Source organism: Crotalus tigris, unplaced genomic scaffold, assembly GCF_016545835.1.
Source record: "Crotalus tigris isolate CLP2741 ecotype Arizona unplaced genomic scaffold, ASM1654583v1 scf7180000017731.4096049, whole genome shotgun sequence".
Taxonomy (NCBI): domain Eukaryota; kingdom Metazoa; phylum Chordata; class Lepidosauria; order Squamata; family Viperidae; genus Crotalus; species Crotalus tigris.
Genome location: NW_024096599.1, coordinates 3,655,150 through 3,673,566, shown reverse-complemented (window position 1 = coordinate 3,673,566; position 18,417 = coordinate 3,655,150). Strand labels below are relative to the sequence as shown.

The 18,417-nt window shown below is 35.2% G+C and overlaps 1 long non-coding RNA gene across 1 annotated transcript in view; it reads right to left on the bottom strand.

Annotated features, from left to right (window-relative positions):
* Positions 1-15,463: 15,463 nt before the first annotated feature.
* The window catches only part of LOC120306300, a 39,239-nt gene continuing 36,285 nt past the window's right edge, over positions 15,464-18,417 (bottom strand). The window contains exons 2-3 of the long non-coding RNA XR_005556234.1: positions 17,110-17,294; positions 15,464-15,516 (exon numbers count right to left, since the gene is read on the bottom strand). This is a non-coding gene — a long non-coding RNA (uncharacterized LOC120306300). The remainder of the gene's footprint in view (positions 15,517-17,109; positions 17,295-18,417) is intronic.

Below are 18,417 nucleotides of genomic sequence, written 5' to 3'. Positions count from 1 at the left end.
TATAGAAAGTGAAACAGACAGAATAATATATTCTTAGTTGAAAGTTCTGATCAGAGTATTCTATTTTGATATTATTCTCTGTCTGGGCTATTATCTCTGGTAGTTGTAGCTGAAGAGGTAAGCTATATTCCCAAACTGGAAAGAAAATTATTATTTTCTTGTGTAATAAAATGAAGTACTTGAAAAGTACCCTCAAGTGCCAATTGTAAGGAAATCCTAATCCAAGTAATGGAATGCAATCTGTTAATCTTATATACAGATTGCCATAGTATAAATCAATTTTAAACCTTAGCATCAAAAGTGAGAATAATGAGGATTCAAATCCCATTCTTCAGGAGGATATCACACTGGGAAAAACATGAAATATATAGTACAGAAATAGTCATACCATCAATGTAAACTAGTTAATTTTAAAATCTAGTTTTCACCTTAAATTTTCATATTTCAGATTTTGGTCTCTTCCCCAACAACAATCTGAATAGTTTGCAATATGTAGTTAATGTATCAAGTGGTTATGATGATACTTAAGTTACGTGCAATTTCATGATTTCACATAGCACTCTGAAAGGAAGGAACAAGAAATCCTTTGACTAGAAAAAACAAACTATAATCATTATTATTGTATTATTATTCTATGTCAGTTTAAGCAGATTTAATTTAGCAGCACTCTCAGAACTAATCATGGTAACACTGAAAGTTGAGAAGTAAGAATAATACTGAATTCAGCATTCCTATATTTGGCAGTAATCCCAACTGAACTCACTTACCTATAGATTGGTATATATTTGTTCCTTTGCAAATAAGAGTCCTACTTGCTTTCTGCAAAAATTGAACTAATGAGAGTCAGAGACAAATTTCTGGCAAACATTGTTCAGAGAGTGTTACGGTTTATCAATTATCTGGAAGATTAATTACTGGTAATGGATTTCTTTGTAAAGAAAAGCGTTGGTGTTAAATTAGTTTGTTTTAGTCTACAGCATTACTTCTGTTTTTAATAACAAAAATGGCTGTCATTGTCTGAAGCACCATCTGAAAAACTTTGAACTCTGGTTCAAGTCCTGCATTCAATGTTTATTTGCACATAATATATGAACTCTGGAAAACAAACTTTGTGAGTTGTTGGTGACTGTAGGTTAGTCTTATAAAGTGCCTTATTTTACTGTCTTGTTATTTAACTATTCATTCCTAAGGGCTTGGCCCATTACTGCTTAACTATAGCAGCATGTTGTATATTAAAAATAAATAAAATCTATATCACTTTGCTACATGTCAGAATGCTTACCTCACTATAAACCAAACTACCAACTATTAGAAAAAATAATATTCACTAAGGTAATCGTATTGGCATGATAAAAATGTATTCCAAATAAATAGCTTTTTCTCCTTCGTTGACCATTCCCACTATGAGTTTGTTTGAATGGCTTTTACTATGTTCCATATCTTGCTATTGTCTGACTACTGTTCATGCATCAGCATAATGGTAAGGGTGATCAGTTTTTCTATATTAACATTTTGACTATTTCATTTATCCAAGTTATAGATTAATTTGCAAGTGTAGTAAAAATAAATGACAGCCACAAATATTCACATTAGAAAATACTTCTAAAAAGTTCCCTTTCAAAATAGCTATTTTTACATATTTTCTCCTTCATATGCTATTCATTTTTAAAATGGACATTGAAATGTTTTTCTAAGTTTGATTAACAAGCATTGTAACATTCTAAAAATATAATCTTTAATCTAATGAATAGGTAAGTTCAAGTGTCACACCAGCACATTTCAGAGTTAATCAAAGTCAGGTCTCTAAAATATCTTTACATTAAAAGGGTAGTACATTAGGGCAGTACATGTAGGCCACTTGCTCTGTATCAGCAGACTTATCTCATTATCTTATAGATGCAAAATAAAACTGGAATATGCAGTATAGGATCAAATTAATTTCTACATTTTACATTCTATGGCAAAGAAGTTGTGTAAAAGATAAATTTCAGTCTCTAAATTGCACTTAATATTTTCATATGCAAATATTTTCTTATTTATCCTTTTGTTTCAAGAGAATATCCCATTTGAAAGCATCACTTCACATGCTCTTTGCTTCCATGGTGTAGAAGTTTGGCAAACCAGATGTATTTAAAATACAACAGTCATTTTAAACATCAACTCTTCCTTGCTACTTTTTTTAAAAATCTATATATCTATTGGTTTATGCTTTTAACCTCATTTCCCTTCCCACCTCCAAAATAAAGCTATTATTGTCCTTTGTATTTTGGGGCAGAATATTTTGTCTCTTTAGCTGAGCTACTCCTATGTGGTTGAATTAGCTTTATGTGCTAGCTGTGCATTTCTTATTGACCCTGTATCCTGCACAATGTGATTGTTAGATGACAAGCCCCCACAAATACTGATCAGAAACTGTGCCTTCTAGTTCATTCACGTTATTTAGTTTTATAATTAAACCTAAACATGTAATAATTGTAAGCAAGACATCAGCTCTCTGCCAAAATGAAATGAAATGAAATAGGGGATGGATGTAAGAAACATCTTCTATAGGTAAATAAGTTTCCACGAATTTGCCTTAACTAAAATCCTTCTATAAATCAAATTCATCAATTTTACTATCCATGTCCAAGAATGTTTTGGCCTATCACATGTGAGCCACAGGTAAAATTACAGATTGGAAAAGAAGCTGTCATTTAACAAAGCAGAAAGAATGTACATAGAAGACAAAAGGAATTTTAAATGGCTAATTATGATATAAGTTTGGTAGCAGTTTCCCACAAAGACTTGGTTGGAGAAAAATGTGCATGCTGAGATATTCTATTTTGGTCAATAAAGAATCAAGGCTGTGAACTCTTCACATTGGGATTGTCAGGTAAAGCACTTTTAGGCAGTAAATAACATAAATGCCTCAATAAATTAAACAAATGAAATATGATGTGTAGGTGATGCAGCACAATACATAAAATACTATCACCTGTGTCTTTAAGACATCTGACAATGTTATCATGGGAAAGCAGATCTGTACTATTGGAAATTCTATCATTGGAATGAGAAACTCCCAAACCAGTGGCATCAAAGTACATTTATTCCCTTGCATTTTGGCCTAAGCGGAGAGCCCAAAAGCATAGAAAACCTAAAAAGTGTGCAGATCTGACAAAATCATTCCTTTCTCCAACCAGGTAAATCACAACCTCACAATTTCTTATGTCTCTTGGCATTTGTGATATTTAAATTGGGAACTAAAATTTAATGGAGCACCAATCCGCTGTTAAAACAAATGGCCATCTGCTGTTCCAGACTATCAGAGGAAGAAGCTATCATTTATTAAAATTCATTCCCTTGGCTTTTCCAACTTTTCTTTCCCTGAAGTTTTTTTCCCTTTTAATTATTCTTCAATTGTGTTGTTTTTAATATTTCAGAAATACGATTTGATGCTTATCGGTAATAGCTTTAGGAGTTTTGCAGCACTTCGGATTCAAAGATAAAATGTATTTCAGAGTACCTGGGCACACAGGTATCCAAACCAAGGCAGTGTGTGGAAGCAGTTATTGCCTTCAACTGGTATTTGTTGCCCCAGCATTGTTAGCATATTCTCAGATTTAGAGGACCAAGAGCAAAGGAAAGATAAAGCTTCTCCTTTCTGTTCTTGACAAATACTCAGGATTTAAAGTACTCAGAGGTACTCAACCTAGAGATGCCTAGACCTCCTAAGTTATATTATCATATTATACCAGCACACTGCAAGACACAACTTGGCACCAAAAAAAGTGAGTGAAAGTAGTATGGTACTTAGAAAACATGGATAGGATTAGAGAAAATGTGTAAACAAAGAAGCAATTGATAAGCCCATTATTATTGAATCTAAGAAAGAATACAAAGCATTGCTGATCAGGTAAGGCTTGAGTACAGTCACACTAAAATTGGAATATAATGCATTCTGAATATACACAGCATCTAGGAATTTAGATATGTTGGTTTCATGCCTAAATTCTGGGAAATTTTACCCTGCAATTTGGAATGAACATAAATTTTGCTTCTCCACAACTAAGAACATTCCAACTGACCATCCCTGCATTCCCTTATTAGAGCTAGAAGTGATTAATCTAAAGGTCAGTTGTGTGTACATCCTCACCTAACAGGGATCTCAGGAACCTTGTCTTGTCCCCTCATGATCTCAGGGAAAGAAGCCCATGATTTATGGAGTTTCAGACAGGGCCTATATTCACACCTTGCAAACTGTATTTTTTTTAAAAAAAAAATCTTTTTAATTTAATGTGTTGCATAGCCCAAATAATATAACATATTGCTAAGTAGTCGTATCTACTTGATGGGCTCTCTGCTAAATCACAGATAGGCTATGGCATGCACTTGAAAGAAAACTGGGATGCCAATAATTGTGGAATATGTCTGGCAAGAACAAAGAATGTTTATTCACAGAGAGTATGAATGTCTAACATTTGTAGCAATTCTAGGTGGTTAGAGGAGTGATAACCATAACAAAGAGTTAGACATCCTCTGCAGCTCAGCTAGAAGTTAGCAATAAAGATAGCCTGGAGCAAACAAAATGTGTATTAGATAACTCCTGGAGCATTCATTAGCCAAGGCTTAGGAATAGGGATGGCTAGAGACCAACATAATAAACTGTTAGATCATTACTAAAATGTTTATTAGAAGATATTTCTTATATATCTGGTCTTGTCCCACCTCTGCTTTAATGGAATTGTATAAAGCTTGATGGCTGGATGGAGTCACTGAAGCAGTAGGTGTGAACTTAAATGGACTCCAGAAGATGGTAGAGGATAGGAAGACCTGGAGGAACATTGTCCATGGGGTCGCGATGGGTCGGACACGACTTCGCAATTAACAACAACATAAAGCTTTCTGAATCCTTTGTTCTGGGTCCTGACATTTTGCTGGCTGGGGCCCCTTTTGCTGAAGAATAATAAAAAGAAACAAAACTTGCATCTCAAGTCTGGTGTTCTTCATTGGTTTTGGCACTAGGCTCAGACCCGAATTGGGGACAACATACTTTTTTTATGCTATGTTTGTCTTTATTTCATCCAGATGCTTATGCCCACGACTTAGTATGTTTGGTCACACAGTCAATCAGATGTTTAAACTGGATTTGGCATTTTTATCCACCTAATGAGTTTTTCTCAAGGATATAGCATAGTCAGATGTGGTTCTTTGGTGGTGTTAAAGGTATTGTTCTGGGATATAAGCAGTTCCAAGTAAAATTTATTTTACTTTAATAAAATAATTAATCTTATAAGCTACTTGAGTCTCAACAATTCTGGTTACATTTTATTGAATAATTACTCAGTGTCCTTTCCTCTTGTTGCCTTTATCTTCTGAATTTATATATTACTTCCATTTTGTCTTCTGCTTTACAGTAAATATACAGAATTTTCCAACAAATTTCCCACCACACTAAACCACATTACACTGATAACTAAATCTGGATTTTTATGTAGCTGTAGCTGTTCTCACAGGAAAACCTTTTGTTTCTTCTCAACTTGGTATATACCAGTATACTTTTTAATTAAACTTTGTCTTTTTTAAATAAACACATTTTAATACATTTCTTTACAAATCTTTACAAATTTCACTCTAGTAGCCACCTTAGAATACAATAGATTTGTTCATAGTCATTTAAGTGTGATTATCTTTTGAAAATTTAGTTTTTAAAAAAACAGATATTTGATCAGTATTTTTCAGTGAATAACCCAGGAAGGAATGTGTCACTTAGAGAGCATTAAAGAACCTTGAAACTCAAAATAAGAATTGAGAGGGGGGAAACCAATACTGATTTTTTAAAAAAATAAATAAATAAATAGAGTAGAATACAAGCCTTTTCAGACAGCATTATACATAGCCAAAACAATTTTTTATCATGCATTTGGAATTATTACCTGAGAAAATATAGCCTAAAGGAAGAATGACAACATGAGGTAATAAACCAACATAGCTGTTGATTGGTTTTGTGAAAAACTAAATATAAGCTTCCTTTAGCTGACATTTACCTTTCTAGCAGTTCTAAGTCATCAGCCCCTTCTCTGGCATTTGAAAGGATGGAAGCAAACTTTCTTCAAGGAACCACTTTGTTTTAATGAATCTGCTGAGTCTTTTCATGTTTGTATTTTGCAAACTGTCGAAAGGCAGTTTTTTCTCCTGAAAGATTATGGTGCTAAATTGCAGGCTTACCGATTTAAATATGTGAGTTACAGGCCAAGTGCAAAACAAGTACAAAGACAGTTGTACCCATACATGAACAGAAGTGAAAATGATTAAAAAGAAAAGAATGAGAGACGCAAAGACAGGACTAAAAATGACCTTTCAAAATCTTTCTTTCCCAAACAATGTGAAATACAGAACCAGCCAGGGCTAGGACATATGCAAGCTTCTCAGATCACACGTGGCCTCCAAACCCACGTGACTGGAATGGTAGAAAAGTGAGACCACTTGAAATAAAAAAATATTTGCACTTAAACTCATAACAAAGGTGACCAATGATTATTCCTCCTACCAAAATAGGAAAAATGAAAAATCCTTCCCAGGTCTAAAATACCTCTGGGTACTTTGCCTCACCCTTCTGTCTATTGCAGCTCTCTCTTCACCAAATAAGGCAAATCTTAGCCCCCAGACTTGTGAGAATGCCTTCCTCTTTGCAAACTAACAGTTTCTTTTGTAAGAAAGTAAAATGGCTCCTTTTGTAACAATTTGCAAATGGAGAGTTATTAGAGGGATAGTCTGACAGCACTCAGATAGTGTTGGTTCCCTGGAAATATCAGTACAAAACTGATAAGCACCCACTGAATTGTTTCCTAAATCCAAAAGAGACAACAAAGGGGAAAAAATCAGGATTTGCCATATTGAATGTACATCCTTCCTACTATTTTTCTTATCTTAAGAATTTTAAAGTGTATTAATTATTCAACACATTCTTTTAGGAACCATACAACAAACGTTGTTGATTACAGTATGACTGCAGGTAGCTTGACATGAACAGTGCTTTTATTAGAATATTATCAAATAAGAGTGGAGATGAAAGTATTTGGCTGTTAAGCTTTATCATACGCAAAACAATGCAGTGCATGCAGAAAGGAATCCATCTGAGTTTTTATTGTTGCCATCTGTTAGAATGCAAGAAAAAAAGCATTTAAATTGTACTAGAAAAGCAACTTAATGTGGACCGGTCCTTCTGAAGTCAGTAACTAATATACAGCTGCATATGTGACGTGTCTTCTAGGCTAAATTGTATGCAAATATTGAACATTTACTTTTTTCAGGGCAGCATCTTAGAAAACCCCTTCAGGCTCACAGAATAAAATAAAGATATCCAAAGCAGGAGACTCAGAAAAATAATACAACTTGTTCAGTTTTATTTTGATTGTAGAATTCATACTTCTGAATCACATATTATTTTAAAAATACATCATGCAGTTTCATAGCAGCATGGAGAAGTTATGCTTGATTCTTAATCTTGCATTGCAGTCTGGCTGTAAAATTCTATATTTTTCTTGCAACTTGCAAAGGAAAGCAGACAATTGATGTTACAGTGTCTGCTTCTTTTGGATTATGTGCTTATTTTAATTTTGCTTCAACAGACGTATTCCTCTTCACCCTTGGAAATAGCATCCATAGAAGAAAAGGTAAAGAATTCAGCTTTCTTTGGCATGGATCAATTATGTATGTGAATGTGTGTGTTAACAGAGAATACATTTTGGGATATGCAATCAATCCATCCTTTAGTCTGCAGAAAAGTACCTGGTATGAAATTGTCCATTTCCATTGCCAGCCACTATATTGAATTTTTCATCTGTTTCCACTCATTGCCAGACATGTAACTTTCTTTCAATGACATGAATAATGAAGTTTAACAGGTTTTGAGGCTACCTTTGGACAGTGTTAAAGGCAAAAAAATATTCCTTTAAGAGTAGTATGCTAAGAGATTAAGAAGAGATGGCAAAACTACACAGAAGAACTATACAAGAATGAGCTTAACATCCCAGATAACCACAATGAGATGGTCACTGACCTCGAACCAGACATCCTAGAATGTGAAGTGAAATGTGAAAATCTGAGCAACAACAAAGCTAGTGGAGGTGACAGTATCCCAGCTGAGCTATTCAAAATCTTAAAAGACGATGCAGTAAAAGTGCTACACTCAATTTGCCAGCAAATTTGGAAAACTCAACAGTGGCCACAGGATTGGAAAAGGTCAGTTTACATTCCAATTCCAAAGAAAGGCAATGCCAAAGAATGTTCAAACTATCGCACCATTGCACTCATTTCACATGCTAGTAAAGTTATGCTTAAAATCCTACAAGCTAGACTCCAGCAGTATGTGGATCGAGAACTACCAGAAGTACAGGCAGGATTTCGAAGAGGCAGAGGAACTAGAGATCAAATTGCCAACATACGCTGGATCATGGAGAAAGCTAGGGAGTTCCAGAAAAACATCTACTTCTGCTTCATTGACTATGCTAAAGCCTTTGATTGTGTGGATCACAACAAATTGTGGCAAGTTCTTAAAGAGATGGGAATACCAGACCATCTCATTTGTCTTGAGAAACCTATATGAGGGTCAAGAAGCAACAGTGAGAACTGGACACGGAACCACTGATTGGTTCAAAATTGGAAAAGGAGTCCGGCAAGGCTGTATACTGTCGCCCTGCCTATTTAACTTATATGCAGAGCACATCATGAGAAAGGCAGGGCTAGATGAATCAAAAGTTGGAATTAAGATTGCCGGGAGAAATATCAACAACCTAAGATATGCAGATGATACCACTCTAATGGCAGAAAGTGAAGAGGAACTAAAGAGCCTCTTGATGCGGGTGAAGAAGGAGAGTGCAAAAGTTGGCTTGAAACTCAACATTAAGAAAACCAAAATCATGGCATCCGGCCCTCTCAATTCCTGGCAAATAGATGGGGAAGAAATGGAGGTAGTGACAGATTTTATTTTTCTGGGCTCAAAGATCACCTCAGATGGGGACTGCAGCCAAGAAATTAAAAGACGCTTGCTCCTGGGGAGGAAAGCTACGGCAAATCTAAACAGCATTCTAAAAAGCAGAGACATCACCCTGCCAACAAAAGTGCGTATAGTCCAGGCCATGGTTTTCCCAGTTGCAATGTACGGCTGTGAAAGTTGGACCATAAGAAAGGCTGAGCGCAAAAGAATTGAGGCCTTTGAACTATGGTGCTGGAGAAGACTCCTGCGAGTCCCTTGGACTGCAAGGCGTTCAAACCGGTCAGTCCTAGAAGAGATCAACCCCGACTGCTCTTTAGAAGGCCAGATCCTGAAGTTGAAACTCAATTACTTTGGCCACCTAATGAGAAGGAAGGATTCACTGGAGAAGAGCCTAATGCTGGGAAAGATTGAGGGCAATAGAAGAAGGGGACGACAGAGAATGAGATGGCTGGATGGAGTCACTGAAGCAGTAGGTGTGAATTTAAATGGACTCCAGAAGATGGTAGAGGACAGGAAGACCTGGAGGAACATTGTCCATGGGGTCGCGACGGGTCGGACACGACTTCGCAATTAACAACAACATGCTAAGGATGATTCAAGACTGTCTCAGTTATGGTTGGAGCCAAGATAAAATCAACATCAAGGACAGATAGCAGAAAAAATAGAGGTCATTGAATGTTTTTGTTGTAGTAAGAAAGGAATAGCTGTGGTCTTCTAGAGTCCAAATGATTGCCTAAATTTAGTCCATGTCCGTGAGTGGAAGCAATAAAACAAAAATATTTATCAGAGACTTTTCAAATACTACTTTTACAAATAACTAGAATTGTGTTTTTTTAGTCACAGTAACTTCTTATGATCAACTAAATGCTACCTGCAAACTACAAAACTGTAGTGTTCCTTTTAAACCCCCCACATACACACACACACACACACACACACATACTTAAATGTAGTTATTTTTGCTTATTGACTGAAATCTTGCACATATGTGGTAAATGAGGCTTCAAAACCATTTTGTCAAAGACACACTTTGAAAATAGGCTATGCTGACAAATGCAATTCTAAAATGAAGGCTGATTATCTTGGCCAGCTCAGTATGGACTGTCACTGAATTGTATTCTGAAACATAATCAATACTATTGACTTCAGGATGATTCCTGGTCCTATAGAATCCAGTTAAATAAAAGTTGAAGCAAAATCTTTAGTTTATATGTAGAAATTCCTGTATTGTGGTAAACTCTTTTTGCAAATGGGTTAACAAACCAAAATGGCTATTTTGATACAACCCAAAACTACTAGGTAAGAAGTGGCTGGACATCAGTATTTGGGGATGTCACATGGGTAGAACTGGGCGGTAGAGTGGCTCAATAGTTAAGATGCTGGGATTGTTGGCTGAAAAGCTGGCAGCTCGGGTTTGAGAACCATGTACCACACGATGGAGTGATCTTCCATCATAGCCCCAGCTCCTGCCAACCTAGCATTTTGAAAGCATGCAGATGCAAGTAGATAAATATGTATCACTGCTGTCAGAAGGTAACAGTGTTCGGTGACATCATGCTGGTCACATGACTGCAAAAATATCTCTGGTTCAATGGTCTTGAAACAGAGATGATCAAGATAATCACCGCCTCCTAGCATCAGCAATGACTAACGGAGTAAAATCTGCAGGGACTCATACATATGTACAGTTATAGTAAATAATGGAGAAATATATATAAGTTAAAGACAGAACCATTTCATGTTAGAAAGGAAGTGTAAATTAGCTAAGGTATTAAACCTTAATGGAATTGCAAAGCACCTGCTGATTGCCTTCATTCCAGCTCTACTTATCCAGTTTCATATATAAAATAAATATTAGAAAGCAAGCTTAAGCCTGTTATCTTGATGGACTTTTTAAGAAATAAACTGCACTTGAAAAGTTTTGTTGATCAGATCTTTAGGATTGTGGGCTATAACTTCAATGTCTTGCCATGAACAGCATTAAGTTAAGCAGTACTTCCCCAGAATTTTCTATCATTTGGGACCATGCAAAAGTTGCATTTTCCTCCATTCTTCCTCAATAATTTGATTGCTGGTATTTTAATCTAATCTCTATCCCACAGAATTCAATTGCCATGACTCATATTCTTGATCTAAAGTTTTAAACTTCAGCTTCAAATTTTGCAATGAGCTGCTCCAGTATGATTATGTTGTCACAAAGACAGTAATAGAGTTCCATGAATGACATATTATCAAGGAGAGATTACCTCTGTATATGTTAAGATAGGAATTCCATCAAAATGAAAGCAGATTCTAAAATGAGGGAGGGAGTTGGGAAAGAGAGGCTGTTTCTTATGAACAGAGCAAGTTGTCTTCAACATATTAGCTTTCAGAAATCAGCAGCAGAGTGAAATGTGTGCTTTTCCACAATTGGTCTCTTGAAATGCAGATCTCCAGTCCAAAACAAATTAATGCTCAGTAAACCTAATCAAGCCACCCAAATGCAAGTCTCATCCATTTTACTAAGATCTGTGCCAAATCAACAGCAGGAGGATCTGGTTATAAGCAGCTTCTATCTGAAAAATAAGATTATGTTCAAAGAGATTGCTAGACTTTAAATGAAAATATGTTAGAGTAAACTTGTAATACTTTAACGTTTGAATTCAAATTAAGACATAATTTGTTATGAGCGCATAAGCTTTTGAGTTTCAAGAACTTTTCATCAGAAAAGGAGAGTAAAAATCTAAGAAAAGGAGGCCTATTAGACATATTAAACATAGCCAAATTATCAATTGTAAACTGGATCATCCGTTAAACAAACATTAATTACAATCAAAGATCATATTGCTTACTTTTTAATTATTTAATCCATATCCTATCTTTCCACAAGAACTAACAAATCCAACCCCTTCTCAGACAATACATGACAAGTATATTAATTAAAACACAATTAAAACCATAATTACATAACATTTCATCAATATATAAATTTTAAAATCAATTCAGGCAAGAGCCTGAAGGAAGATGGTAAACTATTGACAGAAAAACCTTTCCATTTAGACTTACAATAAACTTTAAAATAAATAAATAAATAAATAAAATAATTATAAAGTAGAAAAGAACCTTGCAACTTTCAAAGAATAAATTGAAATATGCATTTTGGTGTCCTTCCCAAAGCAGATGCAGTAAGAAGAACTTACAACTCCAAATGGCTTAAAAGGGAACAAAACGTTTCTCACAATAAGCAAAATAGCTGAGGAAATGGCTTCTCTTGAAGATCTTGACAGCCTGGCAGTTTGTTTGTTTTTTTAATAAGAATGACCACACTCAAGGAAGGAGGTCTTGGCCTGGACAAAATTGGTAGTCACATTCAGGTTCATAAAAGACATGGAGATCTTCAAAAGTATACTCCAATGAAGGTTGGAGCCAAGCAAACACATCCACTGGCATCCACACCAAGCTGCAATGACACTAAAACAATGCCACACCTGGATTGACTTTATCATGCAAATTGCTATAATACTCTCGTCTGTTCCTGGGACATCCTGGTAATTAAACTGGTAGGAACAGCCTGCTCAAATCCTGCCTCATTTCAATTCTGAAATCAGAAACTTCATCTGAAAGTGCCTATATCTCACATTTTAAATGGTACTTCAATCAACAATCTGGTTACACTCTTAATTACTCAGAAACATTTTCATTCTGTATTAATAAATTCTTGGTTTTGTATATGTCTTAGCATGATTGTCTACACAGTCAACTTTTTAAAATAAAATATTATCAAAATATAGTTGTTTTTATCTTTTTAAAGATATTGGCCATATATAATAAGACTGATGGAACTTCATTCCCCATCTAATAGAAAAATCTCTCTAGTACACATTTCTACATAACAGTTTTCAAACAATACTCATTTCAAACTCTATTTTTAAAAATGTTCATATTTGCTCACATTTAAAGAAAACTAGAACACTGGCAGATATTCACAATAGATGGTGAATGCTTCTCTGAAAGTTCAGCCAGGACTGTAGCATGTACAAAGACAGAAAACACAGTTATCTAGAGACTCAATGGCTTATTGAGGAATCCATGAAATAAAAATGGATATAATTATTACACTTAAAGTTATCTCAGTTTTTAGCAATATACAGTAATGTATCTTAGCAATATATTAGTAGGTGATTTTCATCAGTGCTGATGGTGTTCAGAGGAGGAAGAAAAGGAGGAAGATTTGTTACACAGTCAGCCAGCTGTTCAGACTGGATTTGGCATTTTTATCCACCTCTCCAGTCCTTCCCAAGCACCTGGGATAGGCAGATGTGGATGTTTTATGGTGTTAAATGTGTCATTGCAGGATTTCTGAGTAAAGATGTCTTTTGCAATTGACCAATGGTAATTTTGTAAATGCCAATGGTGTTCAAATGGTGCTCCAGTTACTTTCAGATTGTATCCAAGACACCTATTAACTAGTGGTGTACTACCTTTGCTTTCTTTTGCCACAGTCATTTTTATTTGCAGATCTTTCTATTTTGTGATTTTTTTCATTTTTTTCTTCTTCTGTTCTTCTGTCCCCAGGCATTGCCACATCCACTAAAAATGGATGTTTTGTTTATTTAAGAGACTTACATGACCACCTATTTAATGCGCCATAACTCTGGGCAGCTCACAGCAGCAGTAATAAAAAAATATTCAAAAAATAATAAAAAACCAACATCTATAAAAACAGCTCACAAACAAACACACTTCTTTATGTAAATGAAAAAGCAATTTGATTCTGAGCATAGAATTTCACCTGCATTTTCCTCCCATTCAGTTCTTATCTAAAAAGATGAAAGAGAATTTGCTTTTAAAAAATTACCATTTTTAAGGTAGTGGCCCTATTTTTATCTCTATGGGTTCTGCCCCTGAAAAATTGTGAAAATTATCTTTCTTTGGAGAAATTTGAAGAAATTATCTACCAAAAAGTTATGGACAATTAACCATGAGCACATGGCTCTGCCCACTCCACTGCGGAGCCCCCACCGCAGCTGACCCATTGGGGCATCTATCAATGGCTGGTCCTCTGCCAGTGTTCCACCTGTCCAATGCATCCTCCTCCCAAGCAATTTGCTAAATGATACTTGTCCCCAGCCAATCCACAGCACAGGACATGTAACTTTGCATCTCTGCTCTGCCTTCTCATTGGATGCAGTCCCTTTTCGGCTCGACCCCTGGTTAATTATCCCATTCCATACCAAAAAGGCCATCTTGCTCAGGTCAACTCCATGCTATCATCTGTAAAACTATCCCAGAAATTATTATTTGAAAATCTTTTCAACTGTATTCCATTAAACTATTCCCAATAAGGTGCATGAAAGATTATATCTGAAAAGTAGGTTCTTATTCATGATCATTTTGATACAAACTGATTATATTTTTAATTCAAGAGTTTGTCTCTTACATCTGCATAGCACTACAAACCAAGGCTTGATATGCTATCATAAAAAAACAGTAATACAGACCAGACTGTTTAAATATTTCTCCTTCTAAAATTAAAAGTAATTGAATGCTTGGCAAGAAAGAGGAGTCCACATTCCAGGCAAAATGCAACCTCACTGAAGTAAATAATGTTACCCCAATTCAATTTTCCAGTGAATAACATTATTTAAAATATCTTAAGATAACCTAAGGTATTTCATGTCTCATTGTGCTATGCAATGCTGCACTAATGGAAATAAATACAAGGAAAAATGTAAATCAAATGAAATCCTTTTAAATTCCATGAATTTCAAAGGGATGCTTAACTTCTGTTATAATCCAGGGGGTAAACTTTGACTGAAAGCAATTTTATCCTACAAACAACATTCAGGTTCTTGATTTTAACTTGTATTCTCTATATGCTGCACCTTTAATGCCTGGCTTTACATCATTGTAAATAATTCAAATAATACGTACAAGCTGTTGTCGACCTGTGTAGTCTTCCTTCTGAAACTAATTGGCAAACAGCAGGGAGTGAGCTTTTCTAGCAAGCAGTGGGAGGGTATGTTCAGTGAAGTTTAAATCTCCACCTGTACTACCAGATTGCTATACATCCTGTGTTTTACAATATCATAGCTGTCGCTAGCAATAATTTAAAGCAGTTCAGTCTATAACCCTTTTCTTCTTCGGATTCTCTTTTGATGTATCCTTTTGCTTCTTTCCACCCCTACCCCTCCTGTTTCTTGCATCAAAATATTTTAGCACAATAATAGTGATTTAGTCCTGATGCAGTATATCATCTTTTGTTTTTTGTTTTTTTAATAAAGATTTTATTGGGTTTTTTTCATCAACATATGTTAATTTTTCCAATCAACAAGTTGTCTGGAGTTTGCTGTGCTAATACATGTTTAATTCCTAATCCTTCATTCTTTCCTTTAGCCAAGAATAAAATAAGTTCCAAATTTGATAGTAGTCTGTATCTTCTTTATCTTTCAACCTCATAGTTAATCTGTCCATCTCTGCGCATTCCAATATTTTCCTGATTATTTCTTCCTCCGATGGCAGTCCTTCATTCTTCCAGTATTGTGCAAAAAATATTCTCCCTGCTGTAGTGATGTGTAAGATTAAATATAATTTCTGCTTATTAGTCTTTTCAGGCATAATACCTAGTAAAAAAAGTTCAGGTTTAAAATCCACTTGTTCACCAGATATTTTTTCTAGCCACATATGTATCTTTCTCCAATAGGCCTTTGCATTACCTCATGTCCACCAAATGTGATAATATGTGTCTATGTTATGTTTACATTTCCAACATCTATCTGACATATTTTTAAACATTTTTGCTAATCTTACTGGCAGTAGGTGCCATCTATAAAACATTTTATACATATTTTCTTTGTACAAAGTTGACATTGTTAATTTATAGTTTTTCTCCCATAACATTTGCCATTTTTCTAATTCTATATTATAGCCATTTTTTTTGCCCATCTTGTCATTGTTTCTTTCACTTGTTCACTTTCCATATCTAAAATTAACAAAAAGTTATACATTTTCTAGTATATCATATTTTGTATGCCACCAGAAAGTACCAAGGGAGGGGTGTAGGGAAGGAGCTCAAAAAGAGAAAAATAATCACAAAAATAATCACATGTGAAAAGATTTCATTTTGCTGCATGATGCTTAAGCATGAGTAAAAAGCTTTTGGCATCCTAGGGAAACTTTGCAAAATGTGCTGCTAGTTAGAAACCATCTTCTTAATATATCCTTTATTTGTTCTTTCTTGCAACAAACATTTGCATGAAAACAAGAATGCTGTTTCTCCTTGCTCTTCCACTCCAGCTGTGTATTCTGGAGTTGATGCTGATTTAACAAGGAATTGCATTTGATTGAGTGATTCTGATGGTTCTTTGTCTGATTCTGTTTCTCACAGAGTAATTTTAAAAGCTGGCTCTAAATATAGTTCTCTTCAGTATGAAGGCAGGACTTACAGTAGCCATTGCTCAAGGTTGAAAAAGACACTGCTGGGAAAATTTGGCTCTTCGTGATATAGGAAGGGATGAATCTATCCAATTCAATTTTATTCAGTTCCTACTTTTTCCCAAATCATATTGATTGTTTCTACAATCAATTCATGACTGTCTTTTTTAAAAGGAACAGGAAAATGTGTACAAATATGCATGTTCTCACAAAGATAAAAGGAGGGAGGCAAAAGTGCATTCAGGCTTTCAAGAGTCTGTTACTATATCTTTACCATAAGAATAGCATTGACATGATTTTGTTTCCTAATCTGATCTATGTTGTCTATATGTCTATTAATATAATACAGTCTCAGTAAAAGTAGTTTTAGCCTTCTATGTAGATGATTTCCTGGAACGATCTACATAATGTCCTGGCAGATACCATTAATGGGTGATGATCCCAATAGTATATTACAACTCCAGGGCAGGATGGAGATACTATTTATTTAACATGGTGCTTGGAAGCTGGGCAAACCTGGATGGGAAATACACAGGCTTAAACTGAACCCTAGCCATCTGTAGCCTTACCTGGAGTGGGAGGACCGGATTATAATATACAACTAGAATACTGCAACACATTCTGCATGGGGTTGCCTTTAAAGACCAACTAGAAGTTACATTTGATGTAAAATGCCTTAGCTCATGTACTAATAGGTGTTTTCTTGTAGATACATATTATACCTGTCACAATCTGTTAGCTTCCTTTATGGATTAATGCCCAGTTTTCTACAGGGCCATATCTGTCCATTGGAATGAGCTCAGGTACTCAGTCACGATGGGAGAAGCTGAAGCTCAGGAGCATTTTTTTTCCTTAGAGAGAATGGATTCCCATTATATATTAGTTTGCCTTCAATTCTATTTACTTTCTGAAAAAAAGTAGAAAATGTCATATATTGATTGGGAATTTGAAATGCATGTTTTTACATGAGGTTACTGTGTTTGCTTATTTTGATGAGCTGCCAAACATTGTGATTGTGGCAATATATATGTTGAATAACAAAATCAATAAAATAAAAAGTTTAATTCTACCGACTGTTGAGGAATTACAACCAAATTCCAACCACATGTTTATAACCTATCAACAACAACTGTGAAGAATTGAAATATATATAATGCAATTTTAACAGCACGTAATACCTACCAATTATTTTCATTTCTGTTGGCTTGCTGAAATAGATTGCAAAAAAAAAAAAAAAAATGCTGTGCCCCGAAGAATTTAAGGGGGAATACATCAAGATCAGTGAACAAATCAAGCTTTTAAAGATTTTTTGTTTTTGTTTTTCAAACTTTTCCTTCACAGTTATTTCCATGCACCTGCTGCATGGTAAAATTTCTGTCATAACAATCTGCGGGGGTGTTCTTGAAATGCTGTGATATACTGTAATAGAGTAGCATCTCCAGTTATTTCAACTGGGAAGGAGGTGTGCCTACTGACTTTGTCTCCTTCCAGTTCTGATTGAAAAGACTGTAATATGGAGGGGAAAGTTTGATTTTTTGTTCTTAGAGATAGTTCTAGAGTTCTCTCGCTTACAATTGAATAATGCTGCTCTTGAAATAGCACCATTACCACCACCCCCAAAATCAATGACAACTCTGCAAATAACATAAAAGTGGGTCAGGCTCCTCATCCCGACTCCCGCTCCCAACCCCATCCCTCCCTCTTGCAATTGCCATGAATTTCCTTTGGGTGAAGTGTGCATTTACTTATGCATCTTCACCCTTTGTTTTTGTTTTTGTTCTTTTTGCTTTTTTTTTTTTGCTTCCTTAATGCTAACATGTGGATTGCAAATGGCATCAGTTGAGAATGATATGAATGGGGAAATCAGGCTAGTTTATTCTTCTTTTGAGGTTGTGGTATCAAACAAATTGATACTGCTTTTTTGGCTATCCATTCTGTTTCTGCTTTGGTAAGGAAATATCTTTGAAATGATGATCCAATGGGATACAGGTTGCCTAGATACAATCATACTTAATTTAGACTACCAATTA